The sequence below is a fragment of the Podarcis erhardii genome (assembly GCF_964252035.2).
Source record: "Podarcis erhardii genome assembly, chromosome: 8".
Taxonomy (NCBI): domain Eukaryota; kingdom Metazoa; phylum Chordata; class Lepidosauria; order Squamata; family Lacertidae; genus Podarcis; species Podarcis erhardii.
The window spans coordinates 60,332,281-60,348,218 of NC_138499.1; the positions used below are offsets into that span (position 1 = coordinate 60,332,281).

At 45.1% G+C, this 15,938-nt stretch overlaps 2 long non-coding RNA genes across 2 annotated transcripts in view; one reads left to right on the top strand and one right to left on the bottom strand.

Moving 5' to 3' along the window:
- Window positions 1-993: 993 nt before the first annotated feature.
- LOC309347999 lies at window positions 994-1,784 on the bottom strand. The gene is made up of 2 exons (XR_014159121.1): window positions 1,673-1,784; window positions 994-1,315 (listed from the first exon to the last, which is right to left on the bottom strand). It is a non-coding gene; the product is annotated as an uncharacterized lncRNA (long non-coding RNA).
- Window positions 1,785-1,860: 76 nt separating this feature from the next.
- Window positions 1,861-15,938, top strand: part of LOC309348358 — a 104,484-nt gene continuing 90,406 nt past the window's right edge. The window contains exon 1 of the long non-coding RNA XR_014159343.1: window positions 1,861-2,255. This is a non-coding gene — a long non-coding RNA (uncharacterized lncRNA). The remainder of the gene's footprint in view (window positions 2,256-15,938) is intronic.

Here is a 15,938-nt window from a genome sequence, read left to right on the forward strand (position 1 = left end):
TGGTTTCATGGGTGATGTGGCCTCCGGCAAGATACTGTGGGGACAGCTATGAAGCATGGAGCTGCAACTTGTCCCAGTTGCCTGATATGCATTCCTATATGATATACGTAGCTGGGAACGAGCATCACCATTAGCTTTTGCAGAGAATGTTAAGAGATACCCCATGTTTTGCAGGCTAGGCACCCATGATAAATGCAGTGTGTGATGTGCAAATCACTCCTGTTGATTGTCCTCTAATACTTGTTTCTCATAATCCCTTTGCAAGCTTACCAAAGCTCAGTTGGTAGAGCATGAGACTCTCAGGGTTGTGGGTTCAAGTCCCACATTGGATGAAAGATTACTGCCTTCCAGAGGGTGAGACTAGATGAGCCTTGAAGTCCCTTCCAATTTGACAATTCTATAGTTCTATGATCTCCTGTTCAAACTTTTTTAAAACATACCCAAGGCTCACATGGTTAAGGAGCTGCCTTCTACAGTTGCACCATTAACCCATCCAGCTCATTACTGTCCACATTGACCTTGAGGTGGTTTATCCAGGATTTCAATCCCAGTCCTACCGGGAGATGCCAGGGATGGGACTTTTTGCATACACCAAAAGCTACAATCTCTGTGCCTTTTAACTGTTTCATGCCTAGCACAGCTGCAACAAAGCCTTTTCCATTACAGCAAGTTGTTGGCACAGACTCGCAGTGCCTTTCCAGGCCCGTGACCTGTAATCTCAGAGCTGTTTCATTTGGGCCTGCCAACTGTGCAAACAAGAAGCCGCAGCCAAGCCTGTCTCCCTGACGAGTGCATCTGTATTTGTGATCTGTCACACTTAAGACTTTACACTTTCAGATGTACAGTACATTTAGAACAGGGCAGGCACGTGACACGGCCTAAAAGCCTAACTATTGACAAGGTCATTGCCATCTGCAGGAAGCAATTAATGGGTTCCAAGCCGATGTCCGTAGCAGGCAAGTTCCGTACTGGGTGAGCACAAGGGACTACAAGTACATACAGCCCATTTATTGCTAAAAATTATATCTCATTGCTGGGAGGGAGGCTGCATGGCATTCCTTAACTGGTTCATTTATCAGTCCCACTGGTTTTAAATGGAAGTTGACTGGCTTTGTAGGACCACATCCCTCGAAGAGAGCAGGTTCACTGTGCTGTGGGTTGTGGGTGTGTTTTGAGCCACACTCGTGCAAGCGTTTACCGAATTCTTACGAGTCCTGTTTGTGCATGCCAGTGGTTTCCCATGGTGAGAACCGCAGTTAGATTTCTACATTTCTGAAGGGGAATGGGATGGTGGAAATAACTCTTCAGCAATCTTCTCAGGGGGGAAAAGAAAAGGGAAAGGATAATATCAATATTTTATTGAAAATGATAGAGGGGAAAGGGGGGGGAGTAAAGGGGGGGAGAACAAGGATATGTATAAATATATACACGTGTGTGTGTGTACGTGTACATACACACACACACACACACACACACACATATATATATGGATGTGCCTGACTCGCTCCCCGTAGCAAGCGCCGGCGCCGTTCACCCCGTCCTTCCCCCTTAACCTCCCTTCTCTTCTTCCTGGTTCCTCCCCAGAAAGGCTGCGGCGGGGTCACCGAGAGAGAGAGAGAAACTGGGAAGAGAACCAACTGCTGCGCAACGCTAAAATAATAATAATAATTACGAAAAAGCCGCAGGGGGAGGGGGTTGCTCCGCTTTCGCGGTCAGGCAGGCCCAGACACCTGCCGGAGCGGGAGGCCGAGAGGGAAGGGAGCGCGCCGCTGCCTCCCGCCGACCCCGCGGAGGAGGGGCAGCAGCAGCAGCAGCAGCAGCAGCTTCGCTGGAGCAACTCGAGGCTGAGCCCCGCCCGCGGCCGCTGTCTTTAACCCCTCGCGCGCTGCGGAGTACCCGGCGTCTCGCTCCAAGCCGGAGGGCTCTTTTTTTTTTCCTAACCAGGACCCGCGTCGGCGTGACATTTTCGCGGCCCTCCTCCTCCTCCTCTTGCAAACGGTTGTGCTTAAGCTCCCGCCTCAGGGTGAGAGGGAAGGAGGTGGCCCGATTTCTCCCGCCAAAGTCCACTTTCCGCCGGCAGCTTCTCGGTTACACCCACCCGCGCTAGGAGCTCGTCGCCACCCCTTCCCCGAAAAAGCCAAACCAATAGGCGGCGTCTCCTGACGAAGGCTTTCCCGCCCTTTCTCCAGCCACCATTGACGCCCAGGGCTCGCTCGAAGGAAAGCGCCTGTGGCGACCATCCCCGTCCCGTCCAAGTAAGTGCGCAGATAGCGCTACCTTGCGCCCCTGAGCGGGAGGGGACTGGAGCCCTGGTAAGCCTGCGTGAAATGGCCAGCTTTTGCAGTGCGCCCAGGTGCGAGTCTCTCCAGCACATTTACTGGGTGAAAATGCGAGTCATCGTGGAGGTGCAGCTTGCTTGCCTGAGGGTTTAAACCCTGCTTTGGTGTCCTAGGTCACAAAGAGACTGAAATCCTGTGCTCTATTGTTAATACAGTGGTACCTCGGGTTAAGTACTTAATTTGTTCCGGAGGTCCGTTCTTAACCTGAAGCTGTTCTTAACCTGAAGCACCACTTGAGCTAATGGGGCCTCCTGCTGCTGCCGCGCCGCCGGAGCACGATTTCTGTTCTCATCCTGAAGCAAAGTTCTTAACCTGAAGAACTGTTTCTGGGTTAGCGGAGTCTGTAACCTGAAGCGTATGTAAGCTGAAGCGTATGTAACCCGGGGTACCACTGTACCGTACTTGAAGTAAGCCCCTAAACAAAACCGCTTCTGACCGTCTAAACGCGCAGACGGGTTGCGTTTCATCAGATCCACCCGGGACTGCGCAGCAACTTCTTTCTGTTTGCCAAAGTCACCTTTCTCTCCCCCCCCCGCCCGTCCCTCCCACCTGCACCCTTCCCCTCCCCCCCTTTTTTTTGAACTTGGATTTGCTCTTGGGTGGGGGAAAGGAAAGCACCGCTTTCGGGAGGAGCTTTCCAAAAGGAAACGCCACGCGCCTCTTGGCTGGCAGAGAGAGAAAGGAAGGAGCGGGCGTGGCGCGTGGCTGCGCGCGAGACAGGCAGGTGGCGCCGGGAGTCCTGCTGGGGGAGGGGAAAAGAACAAGGAAAAAGGTGAGGGATTGCACAAGCGCAATTCCGAGCCTTGCCCATGCCTGGCGGTGGGGCTTGTTCTGCACTGCCGATGCTTAGTTCATGTGCTGACAGCGCAGTCCTATGGATGCCTGTGCTCAGGAGTAAGTAAGTCCCATTGAGGTCTGCGGGACATGCTCTCAAGGAAGTGTTCGTGTAGGATTGCAGCCTGCGAGTGCATGTAGAGAGAGACGCAGACTTTAGAAGGATTACTTTGGAGGCAAAGGTTCTTGTGGCATCTTATAACAACAATAATAATTTTTATTATTCATACCCCCCCCTGCATTCTGGCTGGGTTGCCCCCAGCCACTCTGCCTGGCTTCCAACAGATATAAAAAGGCAATAAAACATCAAACATTTAAAAAAACCTTCCTGATACAGGGCAGCCTTCAGATGTCTCCTAAAAATTGCTTAGTTCTTTATCTCTTTGACATCTGGTTGGAGGGCATTCCACAGGGCGGGCACCACTCCCAAGAAGGCCTTCTGCCTGGTTTTGTGTAACTTCACTTCTTGCAGTGAGGAACCACCAGAAGGCCCTCGGAGCTAGATTTCAGTGTCCAGGCTGGACAATGAGGGTGGAGGAGGTCTTTTAGGTATACAGGTGCGAGGCTGTTTAGGGCTTTAAAGGTCACCACAACACTTTGAATTGTGCTCGGAAACATGCCAGGAGCCAATGTAGATCCTTTAGGACTGGTGTTATATGGTCCCAGTGGCCGCTCCCAGTCACCAGTCTAGCTACCGCATTCTGGATTAAAAAGATGTTAAAAGATCAACACATTTATCATGGCATAAACTTCCTTGGACTGCAATCCACTTCACCAGATGCATGAAGTGTTATCCTGAGTTGCAGGTAGAAGTGGAGATTGTAGGCAGTGAGGTCGGGGGGAAATGAATTACAGAAAAATACAGTGATAATGCCTTTATTAACAGTGGCAGTTTCTACCCCTCTTCCTCCCAAAATGTTGAGAACACATACACTCTGGTATTAGTAGTGTTCATTGAAATCAATTGAACTACTCCAAAGTGAGTGGGTTGTACAGTAGTTTGAAGCTTTGCCCCTGCTTCAGTGTCCAAGCTCAAAGAGACCAGGTCACACCTAGCTAAACGGCAATTGCAGTTGAACTACTTCCGTGCGTGTCTCCTTAGTAAGCCCTAACACTTGTCATTTTCAGAAATCAAATGCCACGTTATAACTTGAAGCTCAAGTGTTGTGAACAGCCTAAGAGTGAAAACAGAGCTTAAGGCTGCAGTTCTATGCACAGCTGTAAGGAAACACACATAAATCAGTGAGCTTTACTTCTGAGCAAATATGAAAAGTTTACTGCACTGTAAATGCGGTGGACGTGGTTTCAGTACACATTTGCTGCTTTGAAAGCAGATGCATTGGAATGGAACCCTGTTGTTGAGTGCACTTAAAATGTTATGTATGTAGTTGCCCATGTGCTCTTTTCACATGTTCCCTTTGTGCCACCTGCATGTGTGAAAGATAGAAATGCAGTTTTAAATGCACGTGTATAAGGTTTTTTTAAAAAATCAATTTCTGTGTAGGAAGGTGTAGGATTTATAAACACCTTTCAACCTTTGTTCATGTAACCTGTGAATAGACATTTTCTAAACTAAGTGAAGTGTATTTTTAGTCTTCCATCCTCCACCGCCCCCCCCCCCCATAACATTGTACATATTTGTGAATAGCGTTTTTCACACGTTAATCTTGTTGGTCACAATTAACAGGAAAGGTGCTTTTAAGGCTCCTGTGCTGCTAACAGCAGCTTCACAATCAGAAATTTAACGGGTGAAGGTGCGTTTCCCCCTTGTACTAGAGATGAAGCGATAGGGAAAACTTCATATAATACATTTATTCATGTCAGCTGCCTGTAGGCACATTGATTAGCCTGTACGTAATGAGGGTGCTCTTGATTCTAAATATGAACTATCTTAAGGAAATGTGTTATATAATTACAACCCCCCCCCCAAGTTATCTCTTTAAAATAGTTTTTCAAGAAATACTAGATTGGGCACCATCCGTTTTATTCTGGATAGCATTTTTACAACTGACACTGCGATCATTTTTTATGATTGATCTTAATGTGCAGGTGTGCTTAACTGAGGCAGGATTTGAATTTGCTTTTCTCTTTAAAGCTTGTATTTAAGGTTGATGAATTGTTACCTAATACATTTTCTGGGCAGGAAACGGGGAAGTTACAGCTGCTTACAGCTGTACTGTACAGAGACTGTGTAAACGTAGTCACTTTAAATTAATCGAAGTATTCTATAGTTTCAGATTTTGTGCTTTATGACAATAAATATTCCAATGGCCGCACTATCTTTCTTTTTTTAAAAAAGTATTTTTTGGTTTTTTTTACAGTAAAATAAAATTCTCAGGGACCTGCTTGTCAGGCAACATAATCCTAAACCAGGAGGGGGGAGCGAGATGTTGCTGCTATGCTGGTAGAAGGCCAATATCTAGTGTGCTCTTAACTCAGGAGGGGAAATACTCTACGCTTGAGTAGGCAATAGAAAAGTGGGGTGAAAATGACAGGTGCATCTCCAGCCTCCCTGGAACATGGCCATTGGCCATCAGTTGGGGACTGTGTCAGCAATGACCCTACATGCCAGTGAAACTCACAACAATGGGGATGTGCCCTCAGCACACATCCCTGCAGTACAGCATGATGCAAGAGTGCCCTAACTCCATCGGTCCAAGGGACACAGCCAACAGTAATGCCAGCACCCTTCACATCATTCTCCCTCCCCCCCCACCCCCCGCTGACTGCCCCATACACCCCGGCAGCAGCACCCGTCCTCCTGCCGCCTGAGAGGCTGCTTCCTTACACTACAGTGATCAGAGATAGGAGGAGGCACACATCGTGAACTCCCCAAAGTTCCTGCTTTCCTTTCCTGAGTCCCATCCTGTGACTAGCTGAAGGCAGATAAAGCTAGGGTGGGGACAGTTGAATCCTATCTTCCAATCCCTAGCACGGAAAACAAAACAAAAGGTGCCTGGGAATGAATAGCATCTAGGACAATGTTTCCCGAACTTAAGTCTCCAGCTGATTTTGGACTACAACGCCCATCATCCCTAGCTAGCAGGACCAGTGGTCATGGTTGATGGGAATTGTAGTTCAAAAACAGCTGGAGAGAGACCCAAGTTGGGGAAACACTGAACTGAGGATGCCTGAAAAGGAAACACACATGTGTGATGTTGCCAAGCCGTCACACCAGCAGTGTAACTCAACAAACGAGCAGAGGAGCAAATGGAGTCTGCTCTTCGTCTTCCATGCTAGGGGAGAGGACCTCAAAGCGATTGTGTATTTCTAAACAATCAGAGCGAACCCTGGGCCTCCTACTTCTTTGAGTCACGTTTCTCCATATATCTGGCTCCTGTGTTGGTGAACTAGCCTCCTTCTCAGGGGAGTCCCCTGTCTCCTCTTTGGTGGAGACTGTGTGCTCTGTTGCTTCCAAAAAGAGCTCCAGCTCTCTAATTCTTTGGAGCGTAGCTACACGTTCCTCCAGTTGCTGGACTTTGTCTTCTAAGAGGGCAATCAACATGCAATTGCTGCAGGTAAAGCTGCCTGCAACCTTTGGCAAGATGGCAAACATTGCGCAGGAACCGCAGGCAACTGCAGCTGTTCCCCCACCCTCCATCTTGAGAACGTGTCGTTGGGGGTGGCTACAGCGGTCCTCCATCATAAAAAGCGTGAAGGCAGGACAAATAACTCTCCCCCCAAAAAAACCTAGCTCTCCCCCAACAAATGTTTGAGACTAGCTCCCCTAAATCTAAAAGATGGATCAAACTGTGCGCGCCGCTGCCCTGCAATCTCTGATAAGCTCCTCCCACAGCTAACAGAAACTCTGCCCCCTCTGACCTTTGCACAGGGAGAGCAGCTAATCAGCCACAAAGAAACACACACACACAAGAAAACCCTTTTTGCTCCTTCTTCAGCTGCTGCCCTGCAAGCTCTTTGACGTGCTTTCGAACTGCTAGGTTGGCAGGAGCAGGGACCGAGCAACAGGAGCTCACCCTGTGGCGGGGATTTAAACCGCCAACCTTCTGATCGGCAAATCCTAGGCTCTGTGGTTTATCCCACAGCGCCACCCAAGTCCCATGACATGTGCATAGCTATTCATAATTCCTTCGTCGTAAGATGCACATCTTACAAAAGAAACCAGTACTTATCAGGGTGCTTATAAAACACATAAAACATTTTTGGTAATTTTTTTTCCTGCACTCATGGCAATGGAAATTATATGCAGAATGCATATGGCTTGGTAAGAGAAAACACAAGTTATCTGTTTATTTTTACAAGTTAGCTAGCTATATAGACACTGATTCAGGAGTAATAACAACACACTATGAGTGTCTTCTGTCTGGCATCAGGCCTCGTGGAAAACCTTCAAGAATTTAATTGAGAATTGGATGAATTATGTCTGCTATAGTAAAATCTGACAGGCTTGCAGTCCCGTCTTAGAGAGTAAAAAATGGTGAGCTAGCGAAGCTCTTAATCGGTCAGATCTCCTATAGTTAGGTAATGTTCTAATTGAGTGAGGGGGGCTTCAGTCTGCTTGATTTCCTACAGTATCTTAAGAGATGTTTGTTGCATTGTTCTGTTTCATTTTACAATGTATCCCCAAACATGCCTGAATCTGTAGACGATCTAGGATATTGGCTCTAAGCAACATGGAACAGACAGTTCATTTCAGTTTATAATGTCAATGCCCAGAGTTTTGAGCAACTCTGCCCAAACGTAGCTGAGAATATTTTCCATTGATCTTCACAGTATCACCTATAAAGCGAAATTCTTAAGATTTGGTTTATTTTGCAAACTGAATTGTAAACCAAGTTTGTAGTATAATTCCATTTTGGTTTGTAATTTGGGTTAAAATGCAAAGTTTTGGTATAAAAAATGGTGTCTGTAGATTTTTTTATATAATATTTATACCTCTTAGTTTCTCATTTAGTTCAAGGCAGCTTACATGAATAATAAAAGTCAACGCCATAAGAACAGCAATATTAAAAAGGCAACTTATTTAATTTTATACATTTTCCCTACCTTTGTCTATTTATTTGTGTTGTTCTGTTGCTGCACTTTCTTTCATAACCTTCAATTCACTTGCTGTTGCCCCCAAGTCCTTAGTCCTAAGCGCTTGTCACTTATGCATTGCCATAGCTAGGGGGCGGGGTTTCCTAGCTGATTTTTTTGCCTTGGGTGAAGCCTCCAGAGGAGCGCCATTGAGGCGCCTGTGTGTGTGTGTGCGCGTGCGCGCGCACACGCCAAACTGTGTCTTTGACCCCAGTGAAATAAAGCCTGGTTTCACCCCTGACCAGACATAAGCTTCAGCACAGTGATATAATCTTGTCTCAGAGGAATTCCAGCAGTGCTTTCTTCTGTTGCACTATATGCTTTCATCTCAAAACTGGTTGCAATCACTTTGTTCATGCATGTTGATTTTTTTAAAATAATAATTTTGCCACTATGTCTTAGTGATAAACTCAGCAATAAAAATACTTCTAAAATTTTGAAAAGAGACTTTAAAAATGGAACCCCGCCCCCCCCCCCAAATAACTACTAGGTGATTTCAAGAAGTGGTGGAAACCAAATCACTTAAGAGTAATTTAAGTTAACCTTAGGAACATCTGGCAAGTTTTTGAGAAATCAGAACGGTTATATAAGAAAGACTAGTTTGTTACTTCACTTAACACGGATTATTGTCTTTATCTGAAAGGCACTGATCTGGATAAGTCAACCAGTGTATTCCAGACCATGTACCAAACTGTTTGTTCTTCACACAGACCTTCTCATCTTGTAAATCATAAATCTGCACAGAGACAAAAGTTTGTGCTAAGTAAAATACTATCAGCTGTTCCTACAAAACAACAAAGTCTTCTCTCTCTCTCTCTCTCTCATATTAATTACCAAGCTAGAAAATGCTCACTTATCACCGTCCCTAGTTAAATCACAGAGAACATTTTATTGAAGGCCAGGTGCAATGTTATCGCTCATTTGTTTTACCTGCAGCTGCAATAGTTGGTGTCGGTTAATAGTTTACTCACTATCAAGAATACTATTTCCTTTTAGCTGCTTTCTGACTCAGTTCTAATACATTGCCCTATTGTGTTTGTGCACTAGCAGTTTGGATTTAATGCCACCATTTGGAAAGCAATCCTGTTTGTTGTTTAGAGACTAAAAACACTTGTGTGTGCAGAGCATTAATTCCCTAAATGGACCCTGTTAAGCATGACCCTCAAACTCAAGCGTTTTCACCATCTGGGGCCAAAAGTTTTATATTCAGCTGAAGAAAAAGAGGCTGCAATGCAAGACAGAGACGGGGCCGGTACTGTATTTATAATGGTGCTTGCCTGTTTCTTGTCAGGTCCCTGGAAACAGACATACAAGGTCCCCATGTTCTTCCTGAGACCAATGATTGCTACCAGTCCAAACACTGTTGTGGGAGGTGGAATTGATCCCCCACAGAAATATGTACTGGGGCCCCAACAGACAAAGAGATTTACTCTCCAGTCAGAGGTGTGGTGTGATTGTTGTATATACCTGTTGTTTAAATTTTGAATGTGGCCTTGGGCATCTTTGAATGGAAAGACAAATGTCATCAATAAATACTCATGGAGGTTCCATAATAAGGAACAAGGACTGTAGAAGTAAAGGGAAATGCACAAACCATGGTATTGATAATAGAATTCCGTTTCCTGTGAATCACTGGTCTCTGTCACTTTTAAATGCTCAATTAAATTTTATTTTTGTAATCAATTTTCATTGAAAGTTTTTCACATAAGAAACAATAAATAGGTAGAATAGGCACTGGCCTATTGGGCCCTACGTCTTTTATGTGCCCTGCAACAATGGATCACAATAACATTGATTTGATCTTGAAAGAAAATTACAGTTGAACTTTCTTAGTTCAATGTTATCCCACTAGAGTGCATGCATGAGCCCCCCCCCCTCGAGATTTTGGCTGCCTAGCGGCCTCCACAGGATTTAATCCAGCACTGCCTGGGAGCTTGCCCCTCTGGGAGGCCCTCTCTGCCCTGACCCTCAAACAGGACCCTCCATCTTCAGTCCATCACCTTCTTGTGTGCATCTTCCTTGATAAGAGATAGGGAACTTCAGATTACAGGATGACTTAAATGTTATTTTTGGAACTGACAGTAGAACAGTGGAGAAGCCAAATGTTAGGACACAAAGCTAAGAGCATATACTGTAGGAGCAATGGTTAGGGTCTTTGTACTAGGGACTAGCACAAAATTGTAAAGTGTGGTTTTGAAGCAATAGCACAAACGGACCAGAACTTTATATTGATCAGATGCTTTCCATTTATTTGTTTATAGCATTTATATAGGATTCACAATGACATACTCTTGGTGGCTTCAAAAACATGAAATACTACAATACAGTATTACAGTCCCGCTCATGAAAGCACAGCGTCAGTCCGAGGTAGGTGGAGAGTGATCATTGTGATGGGCAGTACAGCAGAAAGTACAATCCTGTCTAAATTGACTGGATTGAAGGCAGCAGCAACAAAATGCTAGCCATTATTTGAATATCAATACTCAAACTTAAAAGTCTTAGTAATGAACTCATCTTTCAAGAAAATGTATTCAGGTCTAAAATTCAAGACAGCAATGATTAAAATCACTGACACGACTATTGAAGACATTATCACGTAAAAATAATTTTGCTATACAGTGGTACCTCGGGGTACAGACGCTTCAGGTTACAGACTCCGTTAACCCAGAAATAGTACCTCAGGTTAAGAACTTTGCTTCAGGATGAGAACAGAAATTGTGTGGCGGCATGGTGGCAGCAGGAGGCCCCATTAGCTAAAGTGGTACCTCAGGTTAAGAACAGTTTTAGGTTAAGAACAGACCTCCAGAATGAATTAAGTTCTTAACCTGAGGTACCACTGTAATGTTAAGTGGCTAGAAAAACACAGTGCATAGATGAGAAGAAAGTTACCTGCACAGCATATTTTGCCACACTAGATAACCTGTGGGTCAAAATTATCTTTAATTACTTCTTAATAAGTACAGTATACAACACCTAAGGAGATATGCACAATGGGTAAATTCCTAGTCACATATTACATTGCCACAGATGTGGAAAAACTAGGCCAATTTGTTTTCATGCTTTGCTTAATTGTGCAGAAATTGCATGCCATATAAAGTATAATAAAGGCACCATATTGCAGAAACGGCATGCCTTATAAAGCATATAAACAAAAAACTGGCAGTGAAGAAGAAAAGCCGCTTTAAGAGGGGAATTATGAACAGTATCTGGAAGGAGCAGTTGCCAACTCTTGTTTCCAGCTGTACTCTTTTTCTACTCCAAACATACCCCCAATCTACTTTTTTACTTGTATTCAAAGCACAACTCTGTTTTGAATGATACAGGGGAAAGAGAGAGCTCCAGGAAGCAACTGGAGCAGAGAAGCCATATAAGCATTCTTCCAGTTCTCACCTAATTAAAATTTCTCCTTTAATATAATGACTTCTACCACAATAACCAAATCAATTAACATTTACCATGGATGGGTGCTGTACGGAAAAGGGGACCATGACCCTGTGTATATACCACACACCTGTGAATTTTCACGAGACCAGTTCACTGCTACAAAAAACACAGACCTGCAAACCTTTTCTCACAATGTCTGTGATATTACTGGCACCATATAATACCTAAAAATTTGCAATGAACATTGCAGCTATTACTTTCCACAGTGCTCATTTATACAGTCGGTGCAAGCAAGAGAGTTTATCAAAACTGATAAACATTTGTCTCCTATTGAACAGGACGGTGCCTGATCTCCCTTGTTTTGCAACACTTGACATGCTCATTATGCCTGGGGTTTTATCTGTGTGTTCGTGTGCTTATATAAGCAAATGGAACTGGCACCTGGCCAGTTTTAAATTGGTCCAACAATTTGAAGGTGAGGCTTTTACCATCAAGAAAGATGCATTAGTGGGCGGTAGGTATAAAAAGGTTGACTACCCCTGGTGTAGGGGGACGTGTCAGTCACATGACATCAGTAGGATATCAGGTGATTGGTAGCTGGGTGGCCCCACCTTCCTGTCAAAGTTGGTTTGGCAGTGTGAGGGAAATAAAGATCTGGCCCACCAGGCCAAGAAAGATTCCCCACCCTTTGGCATAGAGGTAAGCACTGCTGAAAATGTGTCCCTGCTGATCTTTTAGGCTCAGTTGCATGAATTTACTCCAAACTCATCTATCAAGTATGTCTTCAAACAACTAAAAATATGCCTAGTTTACTGCTGGTTCAGCCTAGAGATGGACTCCTAGAATGAATTTCAGAGTGTCTCTGTGATCTAATAGTGAAATTATATATTTATGGCACACTCTCGTTATCTTGCTTTTTATATGTGCTTGTTACTGGTTAACAGCTATTTGCAGTAATGCTAATGCATTTTTCGTGTGTTTTGTTTCACTCATCAATTAATGAAAAAATGAATTGCATTTTGAAAATTTCCGCAGGTGAACAAAAATGTCTGAAAGTTCTCATTGGGTAGGGTGCAGGGTTTTCGTCACTGATATCTTACTTTTCTCAGTGCTAGGGTGCAAAACTGGCTCAAGGGGTGGTTGGAAAGGAAAAGCAGAGATAAAAGCAAGAGAGAGAATAAATGGTAGGAAGCAAGGAGTTAAGCTGCTAGGGGAAGCCAGCTGCTGTGACTTGATCACATAAAGATAAGATCTTTAGGCTTGTGTCATCTCCTAATCTGTTATATTATGTGCCTAAATACTATCAGATTTGACCCTTGTGAGCCTAGATTTCACCAAGTTAAACAAAACTCATTCCTTGCAGAACTAACAAAAAACCCAAGACTTTAATTTAAGCAGGCACAAGGCCTTAACTTGGGACGCAGGTGGCGCTGTGGGTAAAACCTCAGTGCCTAGGACTTGCCGATCGTATGGTCGGCGGTTCGAATCCCCGCTGCGGGCTGAGCTCCCGTCCTTCGGTCCCAGCTCCTGCCCACCTAGCAGTTCGAAAGCACCCCTAAGTGCAAGTAGATAAATAGGTATCGCTTTATAGCAGGAAGGTAAACGGCGTTTCCGTGTGCTGCTCTGGTGCTGGCTCGCCAGAGCAGCTTCATCACGCTGGCCACGTGACTTGGAAGTGTCTCCGGACAGCGCTGGCCCCTGGGAAAGTGCATGAGACCAGTGGGAAAGTGCATTCAGATCTTTTTAAAGACCATTGTTGAACATGCTGGGGGGGGGGGCTAGCAGCATTTTTTGATTTCCTGTCTTTTGGTTTACCCTACACTTTTCTAATGCTCTATATTGATCCCTTCCATTGATATTACGTGGGCTGCAATATAACAGAATCCCTTCTGTCTCCCTACCTTTTGAACTCATTTGAACAGGCAACCTTAAGAGAACCCCCCTGCCACCCTTTTTCAAATTTCCCATCTCATCCTAGCCTCTCAACACTTCAGATGAACATCTGGCCCAGAATATTACTCTTCGAATCCGTCTGAGCTGAACTTTATTTAAGGAGAGTGCAAATAAATAAGTAATGCAATAGTTGTCTTTAATAGGGAAAGCAGGGTGGCATGTTTCTTTTATTCATTATTGCTTAATAAATCAGAAACCTGCAGTGACTGTGAGCAAATCACCATTTAAATCCACGGCCACCCAGAGGAAAGAGGCAAACAGTAAGATGTATTGCTGAGTCGGTACCTGGCAATAATATTGAATTACATGGAATTTTATATATATAATGCACTAAAATGTAGTGCATTTTAGGCAGTTTGATACATGATGGCTTTCCTACACAAGATATCAAGGTGGGGGGAACATACATGTCTGCATTTGTCACACATACATGTGCATTTGTCGTGCATGTGTGTTCTAGTAGGACTGATGCTTACAATTCGTGAAGTGCCCCATGGGTGTTCAGATGCCCTGCTGATTTCAACAGAAGTGTGTCTCAGCTAGCTTTCTCTGGCCTATTTCCAATCTCTCTGTATAAAACCCAGTTCCCCACATCCCTATTAATATCAAGAAGCAGAATGTTGGAGACTGGTGGGAGGTGGGTGGATGCTAAATTTGGTCACATGAGATGAAAGAGATTTATTTCCCACATTCCTGAATGCAGTCTGGAAGTTGGCTTTGGGAGCAGTGAATGGAAGGGTATTTCGGACACACGGTGTTCCTCCTGTTTTCCAAAGGCAGCTTCAGAGAGCTGCAGGGCAACAGAGGATTTGCTTCCAGCTCCCTGCCAACCTTTTCCACCTGAAACTCTATTGACTAGCAGAGCATAGACAGACATCCTTGATGTCCTAGACCAGTGGTTCCCAATTAGGGGTCCAGGGAACTCACCTGACCTGGTGCTGGGTAAGCCTGGCAGCGGACTGGGCAAGCCTCGTGCCAGCCAGGCTGAGATTGGCGCACCTGGAGCAGGAGCCCCTGTGGCATCCGTCACAGCATCCACGGCCAGCAGGGTTCCTCAGCTGCAGGAAGACTGGCTGCTTGCAGACCCGCCTAGGCTGTGACCGCCACAGCCACTAATGCTGAGAGCCCCGCAGCCGTGGGGGAAGGTGGAGGTGGTAAGGTGCAAGTTCTGAAATCCTGAGGTCAGGGGTGGTACGTCTCATTTTGCCACTTGAGGCAAAACAGGAAGTGCCACCCTGCTCTGCCACACTACCACCATACCACTACCCACCACGGGGCACTCACCCCCACTGAGCCACCTGCCAGATGCACTACAGCTGTACCACACCCTCCAACATTTCTCCAATGAAAATAGGGACACCCCATTCCATAATTATAATTTTACTATTTATACCCCACACATCTTACTGGGTTGTCCCAGCCACTCTGGGCAGCTTCCAATGTATATAAAAATATAATAAAACATTGAACTTAATTTTTTTTAAAAAGAAACTTCTTGTATCTATATAGCATGGGTAGGCAAACTAAGGCCCGGGGGCCAGAGCCGGCCCAATCGCCTTCTAAATCCAGCCCACGTATGGTCCGGGAATTTGTGGGGCCTGCCTGGCGTTTTTACATGGGTAGAATGTGTCCTTTTATTTAAAATGCATTTGTGGGGCATAGGAATTCATTCATGATTATTTTTTCAAAATATAGTCCGGCCCCCACAAGGGACTGAGGGACAGTGGACCGGCCCCCTGCTGGAAAAGTTTGCTGACTCCTGCTATATAGCAACATCCTTAAGACTGTGGCTGTCAGCAGCAGATAAACATTTCCCACCTTTCCTACAGTCACAGAGCACATATGTGATGGGCTTTTTTTAAGGAAGCTGGTGGCAGCAAATCTAATTGCCAGCAATTCACCTGGCAGGAGTCCTCAGCCCTTGCAGGATCCTCTGCACATCTAATTTAAGCAAAGAAAGGCACAGGCTTGTAGGCTATCAAGCCTATCAGAGCATGACTGAAGTGTAGCAAGGTTAGGTTTGGAATTGTAGCTGGTCCTGTGAAAGAGGACATGGGTGATGAATTCTCCCTTTCCCCATCCACAGAACAATAGCCTTAACACTTTTCTGGATACAGCAGTATTTTCTGCCAGTGTGGCACAGGAGTGGCTGGTGGAGAGATGGAATCGTTGGCTACTTAGTTGATCAGGGAAAGGTTGATTCAAACCCTGCAGCTTCATACCATAGACTGGGGCAACCCAGTCCATAGCTGTCAACTTTTCCCTTTTCTTGCGAGGAATCCTATTCGGAATCAGGGAATTTCCCTTAAAAAAAGGGAAACGTTGACAGCTATGACCCAGTCGGATGGGCGGGGTACAAATAATAATTTATTATCTTATTATAAAGGAGAC